Source organism: Zootoca vivipara, chromosome 12, assembly GCF_965207765.1.
Source record: "Zootoca vivipara chromosome 12, rZooViv2.hap1.1, whole genome shotgun sequence".
NCBI classification, from domain to species: Eukaryota; Metazoa; Chordata; class Lepidosauria; order Squamata; family Lacertidae; genus Zootoca; species Zootoca vivipara.
This window is the reverse complement of record NC_142595.1, coordinates 54,520,997-54,545,227: the sequence shown is the minus strand read 5'-3', so window position 1 is coordinate 54,545,227 and position 24,231 is coordinate 54,520,997. Positions and strand designations below refer to the sequence as shown.

General features: G+C 47.7%; 1 long non-coding RNA gene across 1 annotated transcript; it reads right to left on the bottom strand.

Moving 5' to 3' along the window:
• Positions 1–22,893: 22,893 nt before the first annotated feature.
• LOC148684175 (uncharacterized) lies at positions 22,894–23,692 on the bottom strand. Its single transcript, XR_015946611.1, has 2 exons — positions 23,326–23,692; positions 22,894–23,250 (listed from the first exon to the last, which is right to left on the bottom strand). It is a non-coding gene; the product is annotated as an uncharacterized LOC148684175 (long non-coding RNA).
• Between the last annotated feature and the right edge of the window lie 539 nt (positions 23,693–24,231).

The following is a 24,231-nucleotide window of genomic DNA, read 5'->3' as shown; positions in this document are numbered from 1 at the left end:
TCAATGTGCCCCTGCTGGGCGCAGAATACAGAATTAACCTGAGATACAGAATTAACCTGAGCCTCAATGGACAGCTATGGGTCCAAAATGACTCCCAGACTGCGCCCCTGGTCCTTCAGGGGCACAGTTACCCCATTCAGGACCAGGGAGTCCTCCACACCTGCCCGCCTCCTGTCCCCCACAAACAGTACTTCTGTCTTGTCAGGATTCAGCCTCAATCTGTTAGCCACCACCCATCCTCTAACTGCCTCCAGACACTCACACAGGACCTTCACCGCCTTCACTGGTTCTGAATTGAAAGAGAGGTAGAGCTGGGTATCATCCGCATACTAATGCTCTGGTCAGCCTTGGTCCCGCCCCTGAACAACCATGGCTTGCCTCCCCCCTAGTTTTGATCCTGGGTACGCCCCTGCCCAGAGATATGAATTCGACAGTAATTGACAATATGCATAGACGATGTGAAGGAGGGGGGAAGATGCGTAAATCACCATTGTCCCCTATAGCCCTGTTTATGTTATCCCTGCCTAAGCCAGCATGTGTTTACGCACAGGACGTGTACTAGTGACCCCCTTGCATGCACACATTTACAGGGAGGGGGAAAGAGCCCAAAAGAAAGGTATAAGAGAGCTTTGCAATTTGTGTTTCTTTACTCTTGTCGTGGCTGACCACCTTGAGTCTCTTATTAATAAGAAATTAAATTCTTTCTCTGGAACTCAACCCCGGTGTCGTTTTGTCTATCTCTGTCCTGCCTGGGTGCAACTTAAGGACCCTTATCAGCAAATAAGGCTGCAATTTCTTGTAGTTTGAATCCATTGCTCCGTGTCCGCTTCTCTGGAGCAGCAGAAAACAACCTTTCTCCCTCCTCTATAGGACATCCTTTTATATATTTGAACATGGCTATCATATCACCCCTTAACCTTCTCTTCTCCAGGCTAAACATACCCAGCTCCCTAAGCCGTTCCTCATAAGGCATCGTTTCCAGGCCTTTGACCATTTTGGTTGCCCTCTTCTGGACACGTTCCAGCTTTTCAGTATCCTTCTTGAACTGTGGTGCCCAGAACTGGACACAGTACTCCAGGTGAGGTCTGACCAGAGCAGAATACAGTGGTACTATTACTTCCCTAGATCTAGATGCTATACTCCTATTGATGCAGCCCAGAATTGCATTGGCTTTTTTAGCTGCTGCATCACACTGCTGACTCATGTCAAGTTTGTGGTCTACCAAGACTCCTAGATCCTTTTCACATGTACTGCTCTCAAGCCAGGTGTCTCCCATCCTGTATTTGTGCCTTTCATTTTTTTTGCCCAAGTGTAGTACTTTACATTTCTCCTTGTTAAAATTCATCTTGTATGCTTTGGCCCAGTTGTCTAATCTGTTAAGGTCATTTTGAAGTGTGATCCTGTCCTCTGGGGTGTTAGCCACTCCTCCCAATTTGGTGTCATCTGCAAACTTGCTCAGGGTGCCCTCAAGCCCATCATCCAAGTCATTGATAAAGATGTTGAACAAGACTGGGCCCAAGACAGAACCCTGTGGCACCCCACTAGTCACTACTCTCCAGGATGAGGAGGAGCCATTGATGAGCACCCTTTGGGTTCGGTCAGTAAGCCAGTTACAAATTCACTGAATGGTAGCATTGTCTAGCCCACATTTTACCAGCTTCTTTACAAGAATATCATGGGGCACCTTGTCAAAGGCCTTGCTGAAATCAAGATAGGCTACATCCAAAGCGTTCCCTTCATCTACCAGGCTTGTAATTCTGTCAAAAAATGAGATCAGATTAGTCTGACATGACTTATTTTTCAGAAACCCATGCTGACTTTTAGTGATCACAGAGTTTCTTTCTAGGTGCTCACAGACTGTTTGCTTAATGATCTGCTCTAGAATCTTTCCTGGTATTGATGTCAGGCTGACTGGGCGGTAATTGTTTGGGTCCTCTCTTTTCCCCTTTTTGAAAATAGGGACAACATTTGCCCTCCTCCAGTCTGCTGGAACTTCGCCTGTTCTCCAGGAATTTTCAAAGATTATTGCCAGTGGTTCTGAAATCACCTCTGCCAGTTCTTTTAATACTCTTGGATGTAGTTCATCTGGCCCTGGAGACTTGAATACATCTAAACTAGCCAAGTATTCTTGTACTACCTCCTTACTTATTCTGGGATGTGTTTCCCCTGCTGAATCATCTGCTCCATATTCTTCAGGTTGGGCATTGTTTTCTTTCTTGGAGAAGACTGAGGCAAAGAAGGCATTGAGGAGTTCTGCCCTTTCTCTGTCCCCTGTTTGCATTTCACCATCTTCTCCTCTAAGTGACCCCACTGTTTCCTTGTTCTTCCTTTTCCTACGGACATACCCATAAAAGCCCTTTTTGTTGCTTTTAACCTCTCTGGCGAGCCTGAGTTCATTTTGTGCTTTAGCTTTTCTGACTTTGTCTCTACACGTGCTGGCTATATGTTTGAATTCCTCTCTGGAGATTTCCCCCCTTTTCCATTTTTTTGTACATATCCCTTTTAAATCTTAACTCAGTCAAAAGTTCTTTAGATAGCCAGCCTGGCTTCTTTAGGCACCTTCCATGTTTCCGTCTCATTGGTATTGCCTGAAGTTGTGCTTTTAATATCTCCCTTTTAACAAACTCCCAACCATCATGAACTCCCTTCCCTTTTAGTATTACTGTCCATGGGATTTCACCCAGCGTTTCCCTAAGTTTTCTGAAGTCGGCTTTCTTAAAGTCTAGAATTTGAGTCTTAGTGTGCTTGGTTGCTCCTTTCTGCTGGATAATAAACTCCAGAAGAGCATGGTCACTCCCACCTAATGATCCTGCCACTTCTACCCCACTAACCAAGTCATCACTATTGGTTAGGACCAGATCTAAAATGGCTGATCCTCTTGTTGCTTCTCCCACTTTCTGGACAATGAAATTGTCTGCAAGGCCAGTGAGGAATCTGTTTGACCTTATGCTCTTGGCTGAGTTTGACATCCAACAAATATCAGGATAGTTGAAATCCCCCATTACTACTATCTCACTTCCTTTTGAATGCTTGGCCATCTGTTCCAGGAAGGCATCATCTGTGTCCTCAGTTTGGCTTGGGGATCTATAGTAAACTCCCACAATGAGACCAGTGTTATTTTTCTCTCCCTTAATTTTGACCCAGATACTCTCAATTTGGCTTTGAAGTTTTAAATCCTGGATCTCTTCACAGGTATACACATCCCTAACATATAAAGCTACTCCTCCTCCTTTCCTGTTTGGTCTATTTCTCTTAAATAGATTGTATCCCTCTATTACTACATTCCAGTCATGAGACTCATCCCACCAGGTTTCAGTGATGCCTATTATGTCATATTTAGTTTGCTGTACCAAGAGTTCAAGTTCATCTTGTTTATTTCCCATGCTCTGTGCATTAGTATACAGACATTGAAGACCATTGATCATTCCCCCATGTCTCTTATTTAATGATATTTTCGTCCCACCACTAGCTCTGCATGCTGCTTGCTCCATTTGGTCCTTGACATTTGGATGATCATCTTCAGCATTTGATAGACTCCTACCTTCAGGACCACTGTCTCCCTCCCCCACGTAAGTCAGTTTAAAGCCCTCCTGATGAGGTTTTTGAGTTTCGTGGCAAAAACATCCCTCCCAACTTTTGTGAGGTGCAGTCCATCGCTTGCCAGAAGTCCATCTTCAAGAAACTGCAGACCGTGATCTAGGAATCCAAACCATTCCTGTTTGCACCATTTGCGAAGCCAGTTGTTCACTTCCCCAATTTTTCCCTCTTTCCCTGGGTCATGTCGTTCAACTGGGAGGACAGAAGAGATGACAATTTGTGCATTTAATTGCTTCAACTTCCTGCCCACTGATTTGTACATCAGTTTCCCCATGGCACAACTGTACCTTCAACACACTCAGTCTACAAGAAGATTCCACCTAAACATTAGGAAGAACTTCCTGACAGTAAGAGCTGTTCGACAGTGGAATTTGCTACCAAGGAGTGTGGTGGAGTCTCCTTCTTTGGAGGTCTTTAAGCAGAGGCTTGACAGGCATATGTCAAGAATGCTTTGATGGTGTTTCCTGCTCGGCAGGGGGTTGGACTGGATGGCCCTTGTGGTCTCTTCCAACTCTACAAATCTATGATTCTATGATCTAATCTATGTTTGTCCACAGCTTGGTACATTTGTGGTAAGGGTTAGTAAAGAAAAGCATTATGTTGTCTGCCTTTTCCCCAAAGAGAACTGCTCTTGCCCATCATCCAGGACTTGCTACCATATTATAGCGGCCAAAGAATCTATCGGCATGCTACCAGAACCAGGGAAGCCTCGCCGGTTGCAACTCACACAGTTGAAGCGAAATAAAAGGCAGAAGAGTAGATCGGGAAGAAAGTTCCCCAGACTGAAGGAAAAGATAATAGTAGCTCCAGCATCTGATTCAGTGCAGGCTGCTGAGGAGTTGGACTCCTTAAAAACAGATTACCGACTGACTATGAGACACCTGGAAAGCGTTCAACCTCAGATGACCTCCACTGCAAGAAGTGAGAAAGAGGATTTGACAGTGACCAATAGTGATTCTTTAGATATCAGCCCCATATTCTCAACACAAAGTGAGAAGTGTTTGGGCAAATCACTGATTTGTACATCTGTTCCCCCATGGCACAAATGTACCTTCAACACACTCAGTCTACAAACCTATAAACCACGTTTTTGGGCCACGGTGTCACCAGGAAGCTGTGGATCCTTGATTTTTGTGGTGCAGGCTGTGCGCCTGAGCATGATATGTGATTTGAGGGTGAGTTCGGGGGGGCCCCATGCAAAAAGGTGAAGATCCGTGAGGATCCGTGCTTCAAAACCACATTTTTGGGCCACAGTGTCGCCAGGAAGCTGTGGGTCCTTGATTTTTGTGGTGCAGGCTGTGCGCCTGAGCATGATATGTGATTTGAGGGTGAGTTTGGGTGGGCCCCATGCAAAAAGGTGAAGATCAGTGAGGATCCGTGCTTCAAAACCATGTTTTTGGGCCACGGTGTCGCCAGGAAGCTGTGGATCCTTGATTTTTGTGGTGCAGGCAGTACCCCTGGACATGGTATGTGATTTGAGGGTGAGTTCACGGGGGCCCATGCAAAAAGGTGAGGATCCGTGAGGATCCGTGCTTCAAAACCACGTTTTTGGGCCACGGTGTTGCCAGGAAGCTGTGGGTCCTTGATTTTTGTGGTGCAGGCTGTACCCCTGGGCATGGTATGTGATTTGAGGGTGAGTTTGCAGTGGCCCAATGCAGAAATAATGAGGATCCATGAGGATCCGTGGTTTTTAACCATGTTTTTGTGCCATTGTGGCCGCACGATACAGTGGATGCGTGATTTTTTGGTGCTGCCTACAGACTAAGACATAGTCTACAGTATCATGGTGGGTTTTTTTTTCAATTTGAATGAAAAAATCATATGAATTCATGAGGATCCGTTTAAAATCATCTGGATCCGCATTACCCTGTCCCGACCTTGAGCAAATAATGTTGGGAGGAAAGGAGCTGCAAGAAGCAGCTGGGCATTTTAAACACTCTTTCCCCGCTCATCAGAGGACAGTGGCTTGGTACTGTCTCCTCACCTTCCTCAGGCAGCCCCTTAAGTACCCACTTTGCATATAAATAGGCATGGCAGGAGCCAGGGATAGGCCTGCATTCCATTTTCCCCATACCACCAGAGCGGAGGAAAAGGTGGTTACTTTTTCAAATTCTAGGATGTGAGTCTTAGTATGCCTGGTTGCTCCTTTCCGCTGAATAATAAACTCCAGAAGAGCATGATCACTCCCACCTAATGATCCTGCCACTTCTTCCCCACTAACCAGGTCATCACTATTGGTTAGAACCAGATCTAAAATGGCTGATCCTCTTGTTGCTTCTCCCACTTTTTGGACAATGAAATTGTCTGCAAGGCCAGTGAGGAATCTGTTCGACCTTATGCTCTTGGCTGAGTTTGACATCCAACAAATATCAGGATAGTTGAAATCCCCCATTACTACTATCTCACTTCCTTTTGAATGGTTGGCCATCTGTTCCAGGAAGGCATTATCTGTGTCCTCAGTTTGGCTTGGGGATCTATAGTAAACTCCCACAATGAGATCACTGTTATTTTTCTTTCCCTTAATTTTGACCCAGATACAAGGGCATACCCACCACGGGGCAAGTTAGGGCAGCTGCCCTACTCTAGAAGCAGGGCTGGTGGGCAGAGGCGGAGCACAGCCCGGCGGAGCGCGAGTTCGCCATTCGCGCCGCGCCGCACCCTCCCTCCAGCTCCCCGGCGCGCCCTCTGGCAAGGCCAAGCGCGGCGGGGAACCAGAGAGCGCGGCGCGGCGGGCGGGGACGCTGAACTCGCGCTCCGCTCCGCTGGGCTGGGCTCCGCCTCCGCCCACCAGCCCTGCTTCTAGGGAGGGGCACAGCCCGGCGGAGCGCGAGTTCACCGTTCCCGCCCACTTTGTGGCCCCTCCCCTTCCGTGCCTTGGCCCCTCCCCTTGCCCCCCCCAGTTTTGATCCTGGGTACGCCCATGCCCAGATACTCTCAATTTGGCTTTGAAGTGTTAAAGCCTGGATCTCTTATGGTCCAGCTCTCACTTCCATACATTACTACTGGGAAAACTATAGCTTTAACTATACGGACCTTTGTTGGCAAGGTGATGTCTCTGCTTTTTAAGATGCTGTGTAGGTTTGTCATTGCTTTTCTCCCAAATAATAATAATAATAATAATAATAATATTTATTTATATCCCGCCCATCTGGCTGGGTTTCCCCAGCCACTCTGGGTGGCTTCCAACAGAAAAATGAAATAAAATAATCTATTCAACATTAAAAGCCTCCCTAAACAGGGCTGCCTTCAGATGTCTTCTAAAAATCTGGTAGCTGTTTTCCTCTTTGACATCTGATAGGAGGGCATTCCACAGGGCAGGCACCACCACCGAGAAGGCCCTCTGCCTGGTTCCCTGCAACTTGGCTTCTCGCAATGAGGGAACCGCCAGAAGGCCCTCGGTACTGGACCTCAGTGTCTGGGCAGAACGATGGGGGTGAAGACGCTCCTTCAGGTATACTGGACCAAAGCCATTTAGGGCTTTAAAGGTCAGCATCAACACTTTGAACTGTGCTCGGAAACGTACTGGGAGCCAATGTAGATCTTTCAAGACCGGTGTTATGTGGTCTCGGCGGCCGCTCCCAGTCACCAGTCTAGCTGCCGCATTCTGGATTAGTTGTAGTTTCCGGGTCACCTTCAAAAGTAGCCCCACGTAGAGCGCATTGCAGTAGTCTAAGCGGGAGATAACTAGAGCATGCACCACTCTGGTGAGAAAGTCTGCAGGCAGGTAGGGTCTCAGCGTGCGTACCAGGTGGAGCTGATAGACAGCTGCCCTGGACACAGAATTGACCTGCACTTCCATGGACAGCTGTGAGTCCAGAATGACTCCCAGGCTGTGCGCCTGGTCCTTCAGGGGCACAGTTACCCCATTCTCTTTACACTAATATTCTATTAGAGGCCATAAGAGGGACCATTGAAAATTTATTACGTTCCAGACAAGAACAAACCCCTCCTTATCATTTTTAATCCAATTATTGGATATTGTGAGGGACAGGGGATATCGCGAAGTCCCTCCCCTCCTGAGTTCCAGCCCATCCCCGAGCGCAGGGGAAAGCAGGGAGAGTTCCGCCTCAAGTGGGGAAGCAGGAAGTGGTGTCCGAGGCTCAGACAGGGTAGCGGAGCCAGCGTCCCAGGTGGGACAGGAAGGGGGAAGCAAGGGGGCAGATCTGTCCCCCCAACTCCGGAATTGCGCAGAAAACGTAGGGGGAAGAGGATGGGTCTCCCCAAGTTGTTATGTTGGAGAAAAACGCACCAAACGCCATTCGGAGGTTCTGATTCAAGCGGATAAGATGTGTCTCTGTAAATAGCACTGCCTTTAGCACTGTAAATACGCTGCACCAATAAAAAGATAAAATGCAGAGCTGTGTAGAGTCATCACTCTGAAGTAGCCCACTCCGGCCACTGTGACAGCAACCTCCGAATCTTTTTTTGGGCTACTTTGGGGTTGCCGGGATGAGCTCGCCAGAAGCGGAGAAATGGCGGCAGATTGCGGAGAAAGCCCAGCAGGACCTGCAGCAACTGGCGTTGCAGGCACAGGGAGAATTAAAGGCGGCTAAGCAAGAAACGGAGAAGGTCAAGGAGGACAGGCAAAACCTTGCTGAACAGGTGAGAGCGCTACAGGAAAAAGAGCAGCAGTTAAGGGCGGTAGCGGTAGACCTCCAGAACAAGCTGGATGCAGAAAAGAACAAGGGAGGAGGGGCCCCCCAACTCCAAGTGCTGCCGGGAAGGAGAGCGGGGACCCTAGTAAGCAAGTTCAACGGAGATCCGAGGGAGTATCATGGCTTTGAGACTGAGATTTTGTATGCCCTCGAACTGCACCATGATGAATTCCCTGATGATGCACACAGAGTAGCGTTTATAGTGGAACACCTTACAGGGGCAGCCAGGGAGTGGCTTAGACCGTTAATAGCAGCAAAAAATCCTTGCATGAAGAATGTCAAACTGTTTCTAGAAGCTTTAAAAGTAATGTATGCGTCTGATACCCATATGGACCAGACCAAAGAGGAACTGCATAATTTACGCCAGGGAAAAATGACAGTTCGCGAGTATTGGGCTAGATTCACCATGCTGGTGCACAGACTGGGGTGGGAACTGCACTCAGCTCCGATGGAAGCTGCGTTCTATTTGGGGTTGCATGAGGATGTCAAGGATGAGCTCTCGAGAGGTCCAAAGCCCAATAATATGGATGAGCTTAGCAAAGCGGCTCTGGCAGTGGGGGTGAGACAGGAATCCCGGTGGAACGACAAGCAAGCAACGCGCGCAAAGCGGGCTTGGTTCCCACGGTCGCAGGAGAAGCCACTCCCCCAACAGCCCTCCCAAGCCACGCCTGGGGCCAGCCAAGACCAGGAACCCATGCAAATTGATAGCGCGCGGGGGGGGGGGCTTTTCAAACCCCGGCGGTGACAAGACGCAAGGAGGGAAGGGGCGGAAACTGCTTCCTCTGCAACTCCCCTCAGCATCTCGTCAGAGACTGCCCACATCGCAGGGAGTGGCAAGGAAAGGCGGGAACGGTTGCGCCCTCCCCCACTGACGCAGCACCACAGCAGGGAAACGAGACAGCCTGGCTGCAGGAGACAATGGGCAGCAGCCAGGCACAATCGGCAGACAACAGCCCCAACCCTCCCACCCGCACAGCGAGGAGCAGCGCCAGCCCACCCCCACCCCCCAGAGCAGGGGTGGTTCTAGAAGTGACGCTAACGGTCCCAAATGGGTACCCCCTGACGGTCTTAGCTTTAATCGACAGTGGTGCCTCTGCAAACTTCTTTTCGAGAAACTTTGCAGAAGAGCACCAGATCCAACTTCTGCAGCTGGATTTTCCCCTGCACGTCGCCACCATTGACGGCAGGGAGTTACTGGGAGGGGCCATCACCCATCAGACCCCCCCCATGAGAATGACGGTGGGACGGCACTCAGAGACACTGGCATTCAACGTCACCACCATCTCAGACCCCCCCATCGTCTTGGGCATGAGCTGGCTGGCGCGCCATGACCCCTCCATCAGTTGGCACCAGAGATGCATCACGTTTGGATCAGACTTTTGTCTGGAACATTGCATGCCGCACCAACCAGGGGAGGGGCCCCCAATAGCCACGGTGGCCACCATGCACGTCAAGGGGGGTGAGGCAATACCCAAGCCGTACTGGGACCTGCAGGAAGTCTTCAGCAAAGCAGAATCTGACCACCTGCCTCCCCACAGGTCCTTTGACTGTCAGATCAACCTGGTGCCAGGGGCCACACTACCCCCAGCAAAGCTGTACTCCATGTCAGACCAGGAACTGGAGGATCTGCGTGCGTTTATCGACAAGAACCTCAAGAGGGGGTTCATGAGAGAAAGCAAGGCAGCAGGGGGCAGCCCGGTCTTCTGGGTGGACAAGAAAGACACGCAACAGCGCCGCCTGGTGGTGGATTTCAGACGGCTGAACAGCATGACGGAACCGGTGGCTTTCCCAATGCCCAGAGTGGACGATCTGCTGACAGCGGCACGCAGGGGCAAGATCTTCACCAAGCTCGACCTGAGGGGGGCGTACAACTTGATCAGGATCCGGGAAGGCGATGAGTGGAAGACCACGATGTTCACGCCGCTGGGCTCTTTTGAATATCTGGTGATGCCCTTCGGTTTGCAAGGAGGCTCTGCTTGCTTCCAGGCCTTCATGCACCACGTCCTGGGGTCCCTCCTCTTCAAGAACTGCTTGGTCTTCCTAGATGACATCCTTATTTACTCCAATGACCCAGTGCAGCATGTGAAAGATGTCAGGGAGGTGTTGCAGCGCCTGAAGGAGCACCACCTGTATGTGAAGCTGGAGAAGTGCAAGTTTCACACCAAAGAGGTGGACTTCCTGGGCTACAAGCTGTCAGACAAGGGGCTAGCGATGGACAAGGACAAGGTGCAGGCCATTCTGGGACTTCCAGTTTGTCGCCCGATCTGGCCGGCGGGGTTTGTCTCGAGCGCTGAGACAGCCCGGCTTTGCTGAGGGGGGGGGAAGGCTGCGAAAGCGCCGCAGCGCCCCAAAAGAGTTCCAGATAGAGAGTTCTGGAAACAAAGCTCCAGCGGTGCCCCATTTTTTAGCGACTCCCCGATCCTTTGGTGAGCTCTAATAAGAGCCCCGGAGCGAAAGGGTTGTAGTCGCGGGGGCCATTTTGGAGAACAGCGTTACCTCAGCAAAGTGAAGCTTCGAGTCCGGTGGTGGTGAGCGGCAGATTCTTCCAAATTCGTAGATTCGGAAAAATTGGAACCCGTGAGTAAAGCTTGAATATATTACATTACGATATTGGATTACAATTTGGCAAACGGGAGTAAGGGAAAAAACGGAAGCCACCTTCTCCCACTGATTGATTCAAGAAGCAGTGTAACAAAAAGGGAGACCAGTGCCGACGAAAAGCAGTATATTATCTGAATTCCTTCAGAGACTATTTTAAAGAATCACCTCCGGAGGCAGGGTACAGGGGGGAGAGTTATTTCAAGGTTAATATTCCCTGCACTTCAAGAAAGGGAGAGCCTCTCTCCACCCCGAAATCGGCAGCCCGGAGAGGACAGTAAGCTGTTTGTGAAGATGGATGTTAACAAGGATTTGATACTTAAAAACTATTTGACGGACTGTTTGAAACAATTTTAAAGTTGAAGTTATATATTGCGGATTATATACAGTTTCCAGTTTGGATTTGTGACAATATATGTCTTTTATAACCATCGCCTGGCTTTCAAGCCTCACTCCACCCACACTAAGCTGGAAAAATGACAACGAAAGAACAAATATCAGCGTTCAAGGACAAAGTGATAAGACTCTTATGGGAACTCAGAATAGAGACGCACAAGACTCAGCAACAACTGTTGGAAATAAACCAAGACTTACAGGAGCTCAGAGAATGGGACTTACCAAATGAAAAGAAGCAAGATCTGCAAAAAGAGGATTTGGTTAAAGAAAGAACACAAGAATTACAGGAAAAGGTCTTAACTGGAAAAAGGGTACAGGATGGGAAATGGCTGTATGATCTGAGCGACGGGAAAAAGGAAAATCAAAAGAATAAAGATGGATCACAGGAGTTAACAATGCAAGAGTCACAGGAGAGACAGAACACCCATGAGAAAAATGGACGGCAAAGAAGAAAAGGAGACTGGGGAGGGGGAGATAGAGGAGTTTGGATTTTGAATCAGGTTAGGAAGGGGGTGGGTTGAAGGAAGATTGAATATTTAACTATTCAGGATAGACAAAAAGGACTGATAACTGGACTGACGACTTTGGAACTTGCTGGACTGGAAGGGAAAGGCCGTGACCGGGGTGGGGAGGGGATGATAATGATGTTTAAAAATTTGTGAAAGTAAGAATAATAAAGAGGTTCTTTGGAGGAGGAAAAAAGATAGGCTGGTCAAAAAAAAAAAGGTAATGAGTAGATTTGATTATGAAAAGATTCGGAAATATAAATTTAGTTTGAGTAAGAGGATTTAAAAATTGGGATAGCTTTTATAATATAAGGTAATTTTTCTTTTTTTCTGTAGAAATAGTATGGGATTAAGAATACTGCTAAATAAGAATTGAAAATGGAAGTCGGGATAGGGGGGAGGTTTGGGGAGGTCTTTTTTCTTTTATTTTTTCTTTTTATTCCTTTTTACTTTTTAGTTCTATTTTTTCCTTTATTTCTTCTTCTTTTTTTTTTTAGGGGGATCCCTCCATTTTTTTTTCTCCTTTGGTTTTATCTTTTTCTTTTCTTTTTTTTCTCTTTTCTTCTTCTGTTTGGAAATTGGTTGGACGGATGCCCCCCCCTTCGTTCTCTCTCTTAGAGTCTCTCGGTGGCAGGGGGGGCCCTGGGGAGGGGAGGGAGGGGTGGGGGAGAAATTCAACTACAAAAGGAAACACTGCCGGCTGCCTGTCTTTCTGGAGTCCCTCTGGTGGGAGGAGAGGGCTCTGGGAGGGTGGGCGGAAGCCAGTGGTAAATATGTTATGTAGTAGCTTTTTTGTATGCTTGTCTTTTTTCTTTTTTTTCTTTCTATATTATAAAATCAATAAAATACAATTTTTTTTTAAAAAAGGTGCAGGCCATTCTGGACTGGCACAGCCCCAGGATGCGCAAAGATGCCCAACGCCTACTAGGCTTCGCCAACTTCTACAGGAAGTTCATCAAGAACTTCTTGCGGGTTACGGCTCCCATCACGGACTGCCTGAGAGGCAAGCAAAAGTTCAGGTGGACGCCGGAGGCGCAAGCAGCGTTCGAAGGCCTCAAGAGGGTGTTCGCCTCAGACCAGAACCTGTTCCACGTGGTGCAGGATGCGCCCCTACGCGTTGAAACCGACGCTTCAGACAGAGCTATGGGAGCGATCCTGCTGCAACTGGATGCCAACAGAGAGTGGAGACCCTGTGCCTTTTTCTCCAGAAAACTGACCCAGCCAGAGCGCAACTACACGGTGTTTGATAAGGAGCTTCTGGCGATCCATTCTGCGTTTAAACACTGGAGACACTTCCTGGTGGGCGCCAAGCACCCCATTCAGGTGTGCACGGACCACAAGAACCTGGAGTTCTGGAGAACAGCCAGGGTGCTCAACCAGCGACAGATACGGTGGGCAGAATTCTTCTCGCACTTCAACTTCTCCATCCACTACATACCGGGGGAGCAGACTGTCAGGGCGGATGCCCTCTCCCGCAAGCCAGAGTACATGGAGGAGGAGTTGCCACCAGCACCCCGACACGTGTTTCCCCCGTCGGCATGGTCCTGCGGAGCAGCAGTGGTGAGCGAGGCAGAACTCACAGCACTGACGGCAGCAGATAAGTTTGCCACCCGCATCTTCAGAGATCTGCGAGGGGGGAGGGAGCACGCAAAAGACTTTGCAGAACGCAGGGGGCTGCTTTTTTACAAGGGAGCCCTGTACCTGCCCACCAACCAGCTCAGAGGTAAGGTCCTCAAGCAGATGCACGACAACCCAACGGCGGGTCATTTTGGAAGGGACAAGACCACACACTTAGTCATGAGGCACTTCTGGTGGCCAGGGGTGCGGGAGGATGTTCGGGACTATGTAAGGGGCTGTGACACCTGCCAGCGAGCAAAGGTGGTCAGAGCACCACCAGCAGGGTTGCTAGAGCCATTGGACACACCGCACAGGCCATGGGAAGTAGTGTCCATGGACTTCATCACAGACCTGCCTTCGTCCAGAGGCAAGACCGCAGTGTTGGTGGTGGTGGACCTTATGTCAAAAATGGGCCATTTTATACCATGTGCCAGGGCGGTCTCTGCAGAAGAGACAGCCAAACTGTTCGTTGACCACGTATTCAGACTGCATGGATTACCTTTAAGAGTTATTTCGGATCGAGGCCGCCAATTTGTTTCCAGGTTCTGGCGGCGGCTCATGAACCTCCTGCAGGTGGAGGTCAGCTTGTCGACGGCCCGGCACCCGCAGACCAATGGACAGGCGGAGAGGGTCAACGCCATTTTGCAGCAGTACCTGAGATGCTACGTCAGCCAGAGACAAACGGACTGGGTGGATCGCCTGCCACTGGCAGAATTTGCCTACAACAATGCGGTGCACGTCTCCACAGGGGTGTCGCCCTTTAAGGCCAACTACGGGCGCGACCTCAGATCTTTCCCAGAGAGGGAGGGGGAGGAGTAGGAGGAAGGCCCACAGGCAGAGGATTGGGCAGAGGAACTGGAGACGGTGCACCAGCAGCTCAGAGAACACTTGGAGAGGGCCAAGGAAGCGTACAAGAAGGGGGCAGATCGCCACAGGCGACAGGGGGAGGTCATCAGGGTGGGGGACAAGGTTTGGTTGTCCTCGGAGGGCCTTCCCACCAGAGGGCGGTGCAAAAAGCTGGCGCCCAGATGGCTGGGCCCCTTCACGGTCATGCAACAGGTCAACCCGGTTGCATTCAGGCTGGCACTGCCAGAGGACATGAGGGTGCACCCAGTATTTCATAGATCGCTGCTGTCGCCGTACAGGGAAAGCAGCAGGCTCCGAGGCAGCGAACAGACCCCCGAGGGAGGGGGGGAGAGGGGAGGCAGGGAGCAACTCAATGAAGCCACGGCCATCCTTGATTCACGAAGAGGGGTGGGGGGCCTGGAGTACCTCATGGCATGGGAGGATGCCCCGCTTTCCCAGAATGAATGGGTCCCAGCAACTCAGATACAGGAGGAATTCTTGGTGGAAGAATTCCACGCCCTCTTCCCACACAGGCCCAAGCCCTGGCACATGGAAAGGGAGGGAGAGGGGGAGGGGGAACAGGTTGCAGAGAGCAGTTCACCGTGGAGATGGGAAGCAGAGTTTGAGGACCGAGAGGAAGAGGTATGGGCGTCTCCGAGGTCCACCCTGTCAGAGGAAGAGGCAGACTGGCAGCGTATTTTTACCCCCACCAGCTCTGATGCCACGGACTTCTTGGGATTTCAGTCTTCTCAGGCGGAAGGAGGGAGCTCGAGGGATTGGGGAGAGGTGTTCACACCAACCGGCTCGGACAGCACAGAGTTTTTAGGCTTTCAGTCGTCACCGACGCCCTTGGAGCCCCTAGGGAGGGGAGAAGGGGGGCTAGGGAGGGGGGTGGATGTGAGGGACAGGGGATATCACGAAGTCCCTCCCCTCCTGAGTTCCAGCCCATCCCCGAGCGCAGGGGAAAGCAGGGAGAGTTCCGCCTCAAGTGGGGAAGCAGGAAGTGGTGTCCGAGGCTCAGACAGGGTAGCGGAGCCAGCGTCCCAGGTGGGACAGGAAGGGGGAAGCAAGGGGGGCAGACCTGTCCCCCCAACTCCGGAATTGCGTAGAAAACATAGGGGGAAGAGGATGGGTCTCCCCAAGTTGTTATGTTGGAGAAAAACGCGCCAAACGCCATTCGGAGGTTCTGATTCAAGCAGATAAGATGTGTCTCTGTAAATAGCACTGCCTTTAGCACTGTAAATACGCTGCACCAATAAAAAGATAAAATGCAGAGCTGTGTAGAGTCGTCACTCTGAAGTAGCCCACTCCGGCCACTGTGACAGATATTGTTTTTGAAAATAATTTCTTTAGGTACAAAAATGACTTCTACATCCAAACCAAGGGGGTTGCCATGGGTGCAGCATTGGCCCCATCGGTAGTGAACATTCACATGATTGACTTTGAAAAAAAAACATTTTTCTTCTGAATCTAACCCCTTTACAAATGACATCATTTTGATTAAGAGATACATTGATGATTTGCTCATAATTTTTAAATCTGAAGCAACGTGTATTGCATTCCAAGAATGGGTGAACACATTGGACCCCCATTTAAAATTTTCTTGCCAGTATCACAAAAAAGAAATTCCATTTTTGGATGTAGTGGTCTACATTTCAAATAGAAACACTTTGGCATTCAAACCGTATAAGAAATTAACATTGTTACTCCTTACTCCATTATTCTTCAAGTCACCCTTCTCATTTAAAAAGAAATTTACCGTATGGACAGTTAATTAGACTGAAAAGGAATGCTACTGACAAGAGAGACTACATAAATGCAGCTCATCAGCTAGGAAAAGCTCTCATCAACCGGGGTTACCCTAATTGTATCATACAGGAATTTTTTTATTTTACTTTGACCCAGACCAACACGGCTACCTACCTGTAACCTGTATCATACAGGACGCTTATAGACGTCTAGACAGTCGTAACCGAAAAAATTTACTTGAAACACGGTCTGATAGTATCAAAAACAGAAAATCCAGCCGCCTGGTCATGGGGATGGATTTCACACCCTTGGCTAGCCACATTAGAAACATTATATACAAACATATTGTGGAAGACATACCTGGCTGTAAAGATTCCCCCCCCCCTTTAGGGTTGAGGAAGAAAGGAACTTTACGTAATCAATTGGTCAAGGCTGATTGTTTGGAACCACCATTCACTGTCACTAAAGGCCACTATAGATGCGGCTCATGCAATATGTGCCCCTACAGTTTGCAAGTAAAAGAAATAAAAAGTGAACACATGCAGTTCACTTTTAAAATCAACTCTATGACCACTTGCAACTCTAAGAACGTAGTTTATTGCATATGGTACCCTTGAAACAAATTGTATGTAGGAAGCACTACACGGTCCCTAAAGGTATGTATAGGGGAACATAGATCACGCATCCGCAATAAAGTGATGGAAGCTCCTCTTACACCTCATTTTTTACAAATGAAGCACAGTGACTCTGATCTAATGTTTTTTGGCATTTGGCAGTATACACCCAAGAAATACCACAAACAGGACATTTTAAAAATATTGAGACAACAAGAAACTAAATTGATTTTTATGTTTAAGACATTACAACCGGATGGCTTAAATTCAGATCTTGACCTTTCTGTATTCATTTAAACTAACACACCAGCAGTATAACATACAGAAATTATAGAGATACTGTAAGTGTTATTAGTATTCACATTCTTCTGCCCCCCTAATTGTCATCCCTAATTACTATCACCTTTTGTATATAAGTGTGCTCCAAACGCAGGATTTTTGCTTAGTCAATACATGCTCAAACTAAGAAAACTCTGAACATAATAAATGTAAGTATTTCTTTATAAAGGTAAAGGGACCCCTGACCATTAGGTCCAGTCGTGACCGACTCTGGGGTTGCGCGCTCATCTCGCATTATTGGCCGAGGGAGCCGGCGTACAGCTTCCAGGTCATGTGGCCAGCATGACAAAGCCGCTTCTGGCAAACCAGAGCAGCACATGGAAACGCCGTTTACCTTCCCGCTGTAGCGGTTCCTATTTATCTACTTGCATTTTGACGTGCTTTCGAACTGCTAGGTTGGCAGGAGCTGGGACCAAGCAACGGGAGCTCACCCCATCACAGGGATTTGAACCGCTGACCTTCTGATCAGCAAGCCCTAGGCTCAGTGGTTTAACCACAGCGCCACCTGGGTCCCTTTATATGTACATGTATTTTAGAAATTGTACTACTGTATTAGTCTAAATAATAATTAGAATTTGATTTATATTACCAGTGAATATGTAAATGTATCAAAGCTGCATGAGAGAACCTTTCGAAATAAGAACTTGAGCATTGTGGCCTAAGCCAAGATAAGTGGTTTCATACGAATTGTAAGTACTGCTTTTGATATTTGTTTGTTTAGATGTATATTAGTAATTTAGTTCGAATACTAATAAGACCTGGTTTATACCACCAGTGAATGTATTAAACATAACAGAAAGCAGAAGGAGAAACTACTGAAGAAGCCCATCATATGGGCGAAACAGGTGAAAAACGCCGGCAGCCTGTATTATTGACACTTCGTTCGACCTGCTGCCACTTTGCTGACCGCTACATAGCCTCAAAGACCATAAAGACTGGTTTGCCTTTCGGTATTTATTTGTATATGCTATCTGCTTGACGTTTGGTTTTGGCTTCTGTGTCAGCATTGTATATGGTTCTCTTATTGTTTTCTTTTTGTACTAATAATACTTGATTGAAACTTGATTGAATCTTGTGCCCTTGCGTGCTGCTTGTATTGTATTGGACTTGCGTACCAGGTGGAGCTGATAGACAGCTGCCCTGGACACAGAATTGACCTGCGCTTCCATGGACAGTTGTGAGTCCAGAATGACTCCCAGGCTGCGCACCTGGTCCTTCAGGGGCACAGTTACCCCATTCAGGACCAGGGAGTCCTCCACACCTGCCCGCCTCCTGTCCCCCACAAACAGTACTTCTGTCTTGTCAGGATTCAACCTCAATCTGTTAGCCGCCATCCATCCTCCAACGGCCTCCAGGCACACACACAGGATCTGATGAACACCGAGCCCAAACCCCCTGATGATCTCTCCCAGCGGCTGCATGTTGATGTTAAAAAGCATGGGGGAGAGGACTGAGCCCTGAGGCACCCCACAAGTGAGAGCCCAGGGGTCCGAACACTCATCCCCCACCACCACTTTCTGAACACGGCCCAGGAGGAAGGAGCGGAACCACTGTATGACAGTGCCCCCAATAAGCAGGCGTCTTTTAATTTCGTGACTGCTGTCACCATCTGCAGTGATCACGGAGCCCAAGAAAGTAAAATCTCTCACTGCCTCCATTTCTTTCCCTTGTATTTGCCAGGAGGTGATGGGACCAGTGGCCATGATCTTGGTTTTTTTGATGTTGAGCTTCAGACCATATTTTGCGCTCTCCTCTTTCACCCTCATTCAAAGGTTCTTTAATTCCTCCTCACTTTCTGCCATCAAGGTTGTGTCATCTGCATATCTGAGGTTGTTGATATTTCTTCCGGCAATCTTAATTCCGGCTTGGGATTCATCCAGTCCAGCCTTTCGCATGATGAATTCTGCATATAAGTTAAATAATCAGGGAGACAATATACAGCCTTGTCGTACTCCTTTCCCAATTTTGAACCAATCAGTTGTTCCATATCCAGTTCTAACTGTAGCTTCTTGTCCCACATAGAGATTTCTCAGGAGACAGATGAGGTGATCAGGCACTCCCATTTCTTTAAGAACTTGCCATAGTTTGCTGTGGTCGACACAGGCAAATGCTTTTGTGTAGTCGATGAAGCAGAAGTAGATGTTTTTTCTGGAACTCTCTAGCTTTCTCCATAATCCAGCGCATGTTTGCTATTTGGTCTCTGGTTCCTCTGCCCCTTCAAAATCCAGCTTGCGCTTCTGGGAGTTCTTGGTCCACATACTGCTTAAGCCTGCCTTGTAGAATTTTAAGCATAACCTTGCTAGCGTGTGAAATGAGCGCAATTGTGCGCTAGTTGGAGCATTCTTTGGCACTGCCCTTTTTTGGGATTGGGATGTAGACTGATCTTCTCCAATCCTCTGGCCACTGCTGAGTTTCCCAAACTTGCTGGCATATTGGGTGTAGCACCTTAACAGCATCATCTTTTAAAATTTTAAATAGTTCAGCTGGAATATCATCACTTCCACTGGTCTTGTTATTAGCAGTGCTTTCTAAGGCCCATTTGACTTCACTCTCCAGGATGTCTAGCTCAAAGTCAGCAACCACACTACCTGGGATGTACGATACCTCCATATCTTTCTGGTATAATTCCTCTGTGTATTCTTGCCACCTCTTCTTGATGTCCCACAGGCCTTTAACTTTTATGTCCCAGTAATAATTCAAATGGGCTAAACCCTGTACTTTCTTTGGGGAATTCCCAATATGCGTAAAGTAGTGGTTGTAATTTCTCATCCCACTTGTTGGGATTTTCAGTAATATATGCTTTTATATGCTGTTTAGAATTCCATTAAATCTTTCTACCAATATGTGTGTCTCTGGATGGTAGGGTGTGGATGTTATTTTCTTAATTCTGCCCATTTCCCCTAGTCTTTTCATTAATCTTGAGGTAAAAGAAGTGTCCAAGTTTGCAACCCGCCCCTTTGTACATGTAATCCCCATGTGGGCTTCAAATAAACTATCATGAACTTGCTGCAGAATCTTTTCCCTGTCAGCATGTGGAACGACTAGCTGTCGTTGTACTTCTTCACCCCCACCCTACCCCCGGATGGTGTGACAAGGACTTCTCTATATAACAAGCCCTTGCTCAGACAAAACCGTTCTGGGCACTCAGGGGTTAATGGCCTCTCAGACTCTGCTGCCTGAAAATACATTTTTAGCTCAGTATCTTCTTTTTGCTTTTTGGCAAAAATTGAGGTTTGGTTTTTAGTCAAAGGAAACAAAAAGGTGTCTTTTCTTTCCTCACACAGATTACCCCCTTGCTGTTCTTCAGCCCTAGCTGCCTCCACAACTGTATCATTCTCCTCAGGATTGGGTGACTGTATTCCCCTTTGTGCTCTGGTAACTATGGAAGTACTCTGTACATGCTCTATAATGTCCCAACCGATGATCATGGGTTCCTATGGGCTCTGGGCCAGTCCCCCAGAGCCCATAGGAACGCATTGATTAAGTTTCAATGCATTCCAATGGGAAACTGGGACTCGCTAGACGAAAAATTCGTTACACAAATTGACCCGTGGAACGAATTAATTTCGTCTAGCGAGGCACCACTGTATATATATTTTTGGAAATAAGAACATGAGAAGCAGAAGTTACTATTGTTTAATTTTATTTTTGGGGTTGTCATTTATTTTGGTGGGTATTGTATGATTTGGGCGTTGTTGTGTGTTTTGTGTTTAATTTGTTTGTTTGTTTTGTTATTTGGATTTTCTAATTTTGGAGTAGGTGTTTTGAATGAAGGATGTGGTGTTGGGTTTTTTTTTAATTGTGCTGTTTGCAATGTTTTATTTCTCTAGTTGGGGTTGTCATTTATTTTGGCATGTAGTGTATGATTTTGGTGTGAGTGGTTGTTTTTTGGTTTGTTTGTTTTTTGGTGTAATTTTTTGAAATGTAGAATGGGATTTTTTTTTTAATGTGTTGTTTGTAACTTTTTTATTTTTATGTTTTTATTGTGGGTATAATTGAGGAGTATTTGGTGTTGAGGAAGGTGGGGAGAGGTCTGTTTGGGCAAAGAAAAGGATCGGGGGTGATGATGCACCCCAGGACCCAGAGAACTACTTAAAAAATCCCAATGAGGGGGTGTCAAATAGCGAAGCCCCATAGCCCCGTAGCAACAGATGCACGTTCTGAAGTGCTCGAGCTATTTGGTTCCATAAAAAACCCAGGAAGTGACGAGGGGAAGGTAGGGGATTGTAAATCGGGGGGGGGGGATTGGCCACTGCAAATATCTGAGCACTTAAACTGGGGAGAGAAAGTGCATGGTTGTGGGGGTTTTTAAAAGACGCAGAGGCTGGCAATCAGTCATAGTATAAAGCCTAGGTTAAAAGGGGCACAATTGCCCTTACTTAAAATGGCCACCATAGCCTCGCATGTGACACAACAGCCACTAAATTAAAAAGCAAAAACCCCTAGCCATGCCCCCAAGTGCGTGTTAGGGGAAATGATGAATGACTGCCTAATGCTGCCAGGCGTTTATTAATGCATCCGCCGGGAGAGGCTTTGGGCTTGGGCTTTGGAGGTGGAATGGCTGTTTTGGCGGTCGGCCTACTCAGTTTTCCCTGTCCCAACCCACCCCCCACTGCTTTGGCTGACTCAGGGTCCTCTCCCCCCCCCATGGCTGTGTTTCCCCCCTCCCTTTGTTGTGCCTCATCCCTGTGCCCCCCCCCCAATTGTGGAAGGCCCTATGCCATTTGTTTTTCCTTGCTTGGCAATGCTGCAGCCTATTGAAAAAGCTAGGCCGTGTTGCTGCAAAAGGATTATTTTCAGTTGGTTGCTGTGGAATTTTGTGATGTCATCTGGCAGCGCAGCTGCTGGAGTCTTCAGAGCTTCTGGTGGTGACGTCTAATTTGGGCGCGACTTTTTGTGTTTAATCATTATTTTAGGTGTGAAAGGTGAGGGTTTTTTGATAATTTTTTAATGCCAGATCCCTCCCTGATGGGGCAAGGTACGTTCTGCCCAAATTTGTTTCACTTCGGTTCAGCGGTTATGGAGAAAGGCTGTTTCATCCGCATGTGAAATGCATACCGTGTTTCCCCTTTTTTAATACGTAGTCATTATATAAGCCATAGCAGGATTTCTAAGCAATTGCGCGATACAAGCCATACCCCGAAAATAAGACATACTGATAGACCCTTCACCCAGTAGCAATAACCCCCCTCCCGCCAGCCAACCCCCCCTTAAAAATATCTCCATTTTGCTGTCGCTCCACAGACACGTATTTCCTTTAAAAGCTTGTAAAAATGCACTGAAGAGCCGTAGCTGCTGGCTGCCGAAGCCTCGTGACCTCCGTGAGCGCGTCTGTCTCTCTCTCTCCCCCCGCCCCCTGCGTCTCTCTCTCTCTCTCTCTCTCTCTCGCTCACACACACACACACACACACACACACACACACAGAGAGAGAGAGAGAGCACCCACCTCTCGCTTCCCCCCACCTTTCCCTTCCATTCTATGCGCCCACCCCTGAGTTGCCTGTTGATTTCCTCTTGACGGGAGAGGGGCGATTGAATGCAAAGGCTGTTTTCCCTTTAAGGGAGAGATCTCCGTGTGCGCGTCTGTGTCCTCTGTCTCTCTGTCTCTCTGTCTCTCTGTCTCTCTCTCTCTCTCACACACAGAACCCACCTCTCGCTTCCCTCCACCTTTCCCTTCCATTCTATGCGTCCACCCATGAGTTGCCTGTTGATTTCCTCTTGACGGGAGAGGAGCGATTGAATGCAAAGGCTGTTTTCCCTTTAAGGGAGAGATCTCCGTGTGCGCGTCTGTGTCTCTCTGTCCCTCTGTCTCTCTGTCTCTCTCTCACACACACACACAGAACCCACCTCTCGCTTCCCTCCACCTTTCCCTTCCATTCTATGCGTCCACCCATGAGTTGCCTGTTGATTTCCTCTTGACGGCAGTCTCCTGTGTCTGATTGTTGTCTCCTTGCAGCCTTCCTTTCTACCTTATGCTTGCTTGTCTGTGGAGCTGCCCCTTTAAGGATTTGTAAGTAGTCTGGATCGCAGTCCTTGCCTTGGGGACTTTTTTAAAAAAATTAAGGACTTTTTCCTTCTTGCTGTTTGTGAGCACAAAAGTTAAACTGCCGGTCCTAGCTTCCTTTACCCACAAAATTTTACCTTGCTAGCTCAATTGCTTCTTAATTGCTACCATTTACCAAGTCAGCAATCTTAATTGCTGTTTAGCTGGCTTCTTTGTTCTCAGCAGGTAGCTTCTTTGCTATCAGTGATAGCACTACAAAGTTCTGGTTACAGGTAGGTAGCCGTGTTGGTCTGGGTCGAAGTAAAATAAAAAAATTCCTTCAGTAGCACCTTAAAGACTCATACCAAAATAAAACTTAGTTGGTCTTTAAGGTGCTACTGAAGGATTTTTTTTTATTTTAGCACTACAAAGTGTTACATTGTTGGAACTTAAGTCTTGGGCAGCTGGCTAGTAGAGATCCTTATTTGCTTTACTATAGGCTACTGCTAGGACTGTATCACACAGATAGATTCCATTATACTGGTTTAGATTTAAGAAGCTCCAGTGTAGCAGATTGCTATTAAGTGAGTCCCCACATCAGAGGAGAGAGAGAGCAGCCCTTTGCGAACATCCCAGGGCTGGGGAGAGAGGGCTGGGCCAGGGACGCACACCTCCCTTCCCTCAGACTCATAATAAAAATACGAGTAAGACATCCCACCAAAAATAAGCCACCCTGTGGTTTTTTGAGAAAAAAAAGTAATAAGACGGTGTCTTAAAAAAGGGGAAACACGGTATATACACACACACACACACACACACACACACACACACACACACACACTTCAATTGGCCATTTATGGTATTGTAAATTTGTTCCAACGCTATCCCTTCCCTAATCTTAGGTACCGTGTCTGCACTCTCCTGCTCTAACCATTTTGTGAGGTAATTTTTTATCTTTGCTCCAAGTTGAGCATAGGTTTCTTCCCTCACCTTTGTCACACTTCTTTTAAAAATTCTCAACTGCTCTGAGGTATTCCCAAATCGGGTGTATATTAACTGCTTGAACACCTCAAAGTTTCTGGATTGTTCCTCAGTCATTTGGGCGTATATTTATGCTAGGGGGGCACTTATCCTAACTCTCAAGATCATCATTTTATCTTCTTCTCTCACTTGAAAGTTGTGACAGGCTCTCTCAAAGGATACTAAGAACGCTTCTGGGCTAGCCTTATCTCTAAACTCAGGAAAGCGTTTTAAATCAACCTTCACTTGAGTGACCATCGGTGTTATTACTGTACTGTTATTTCGATTTTCCATAGTCGTTATTTCTAGTT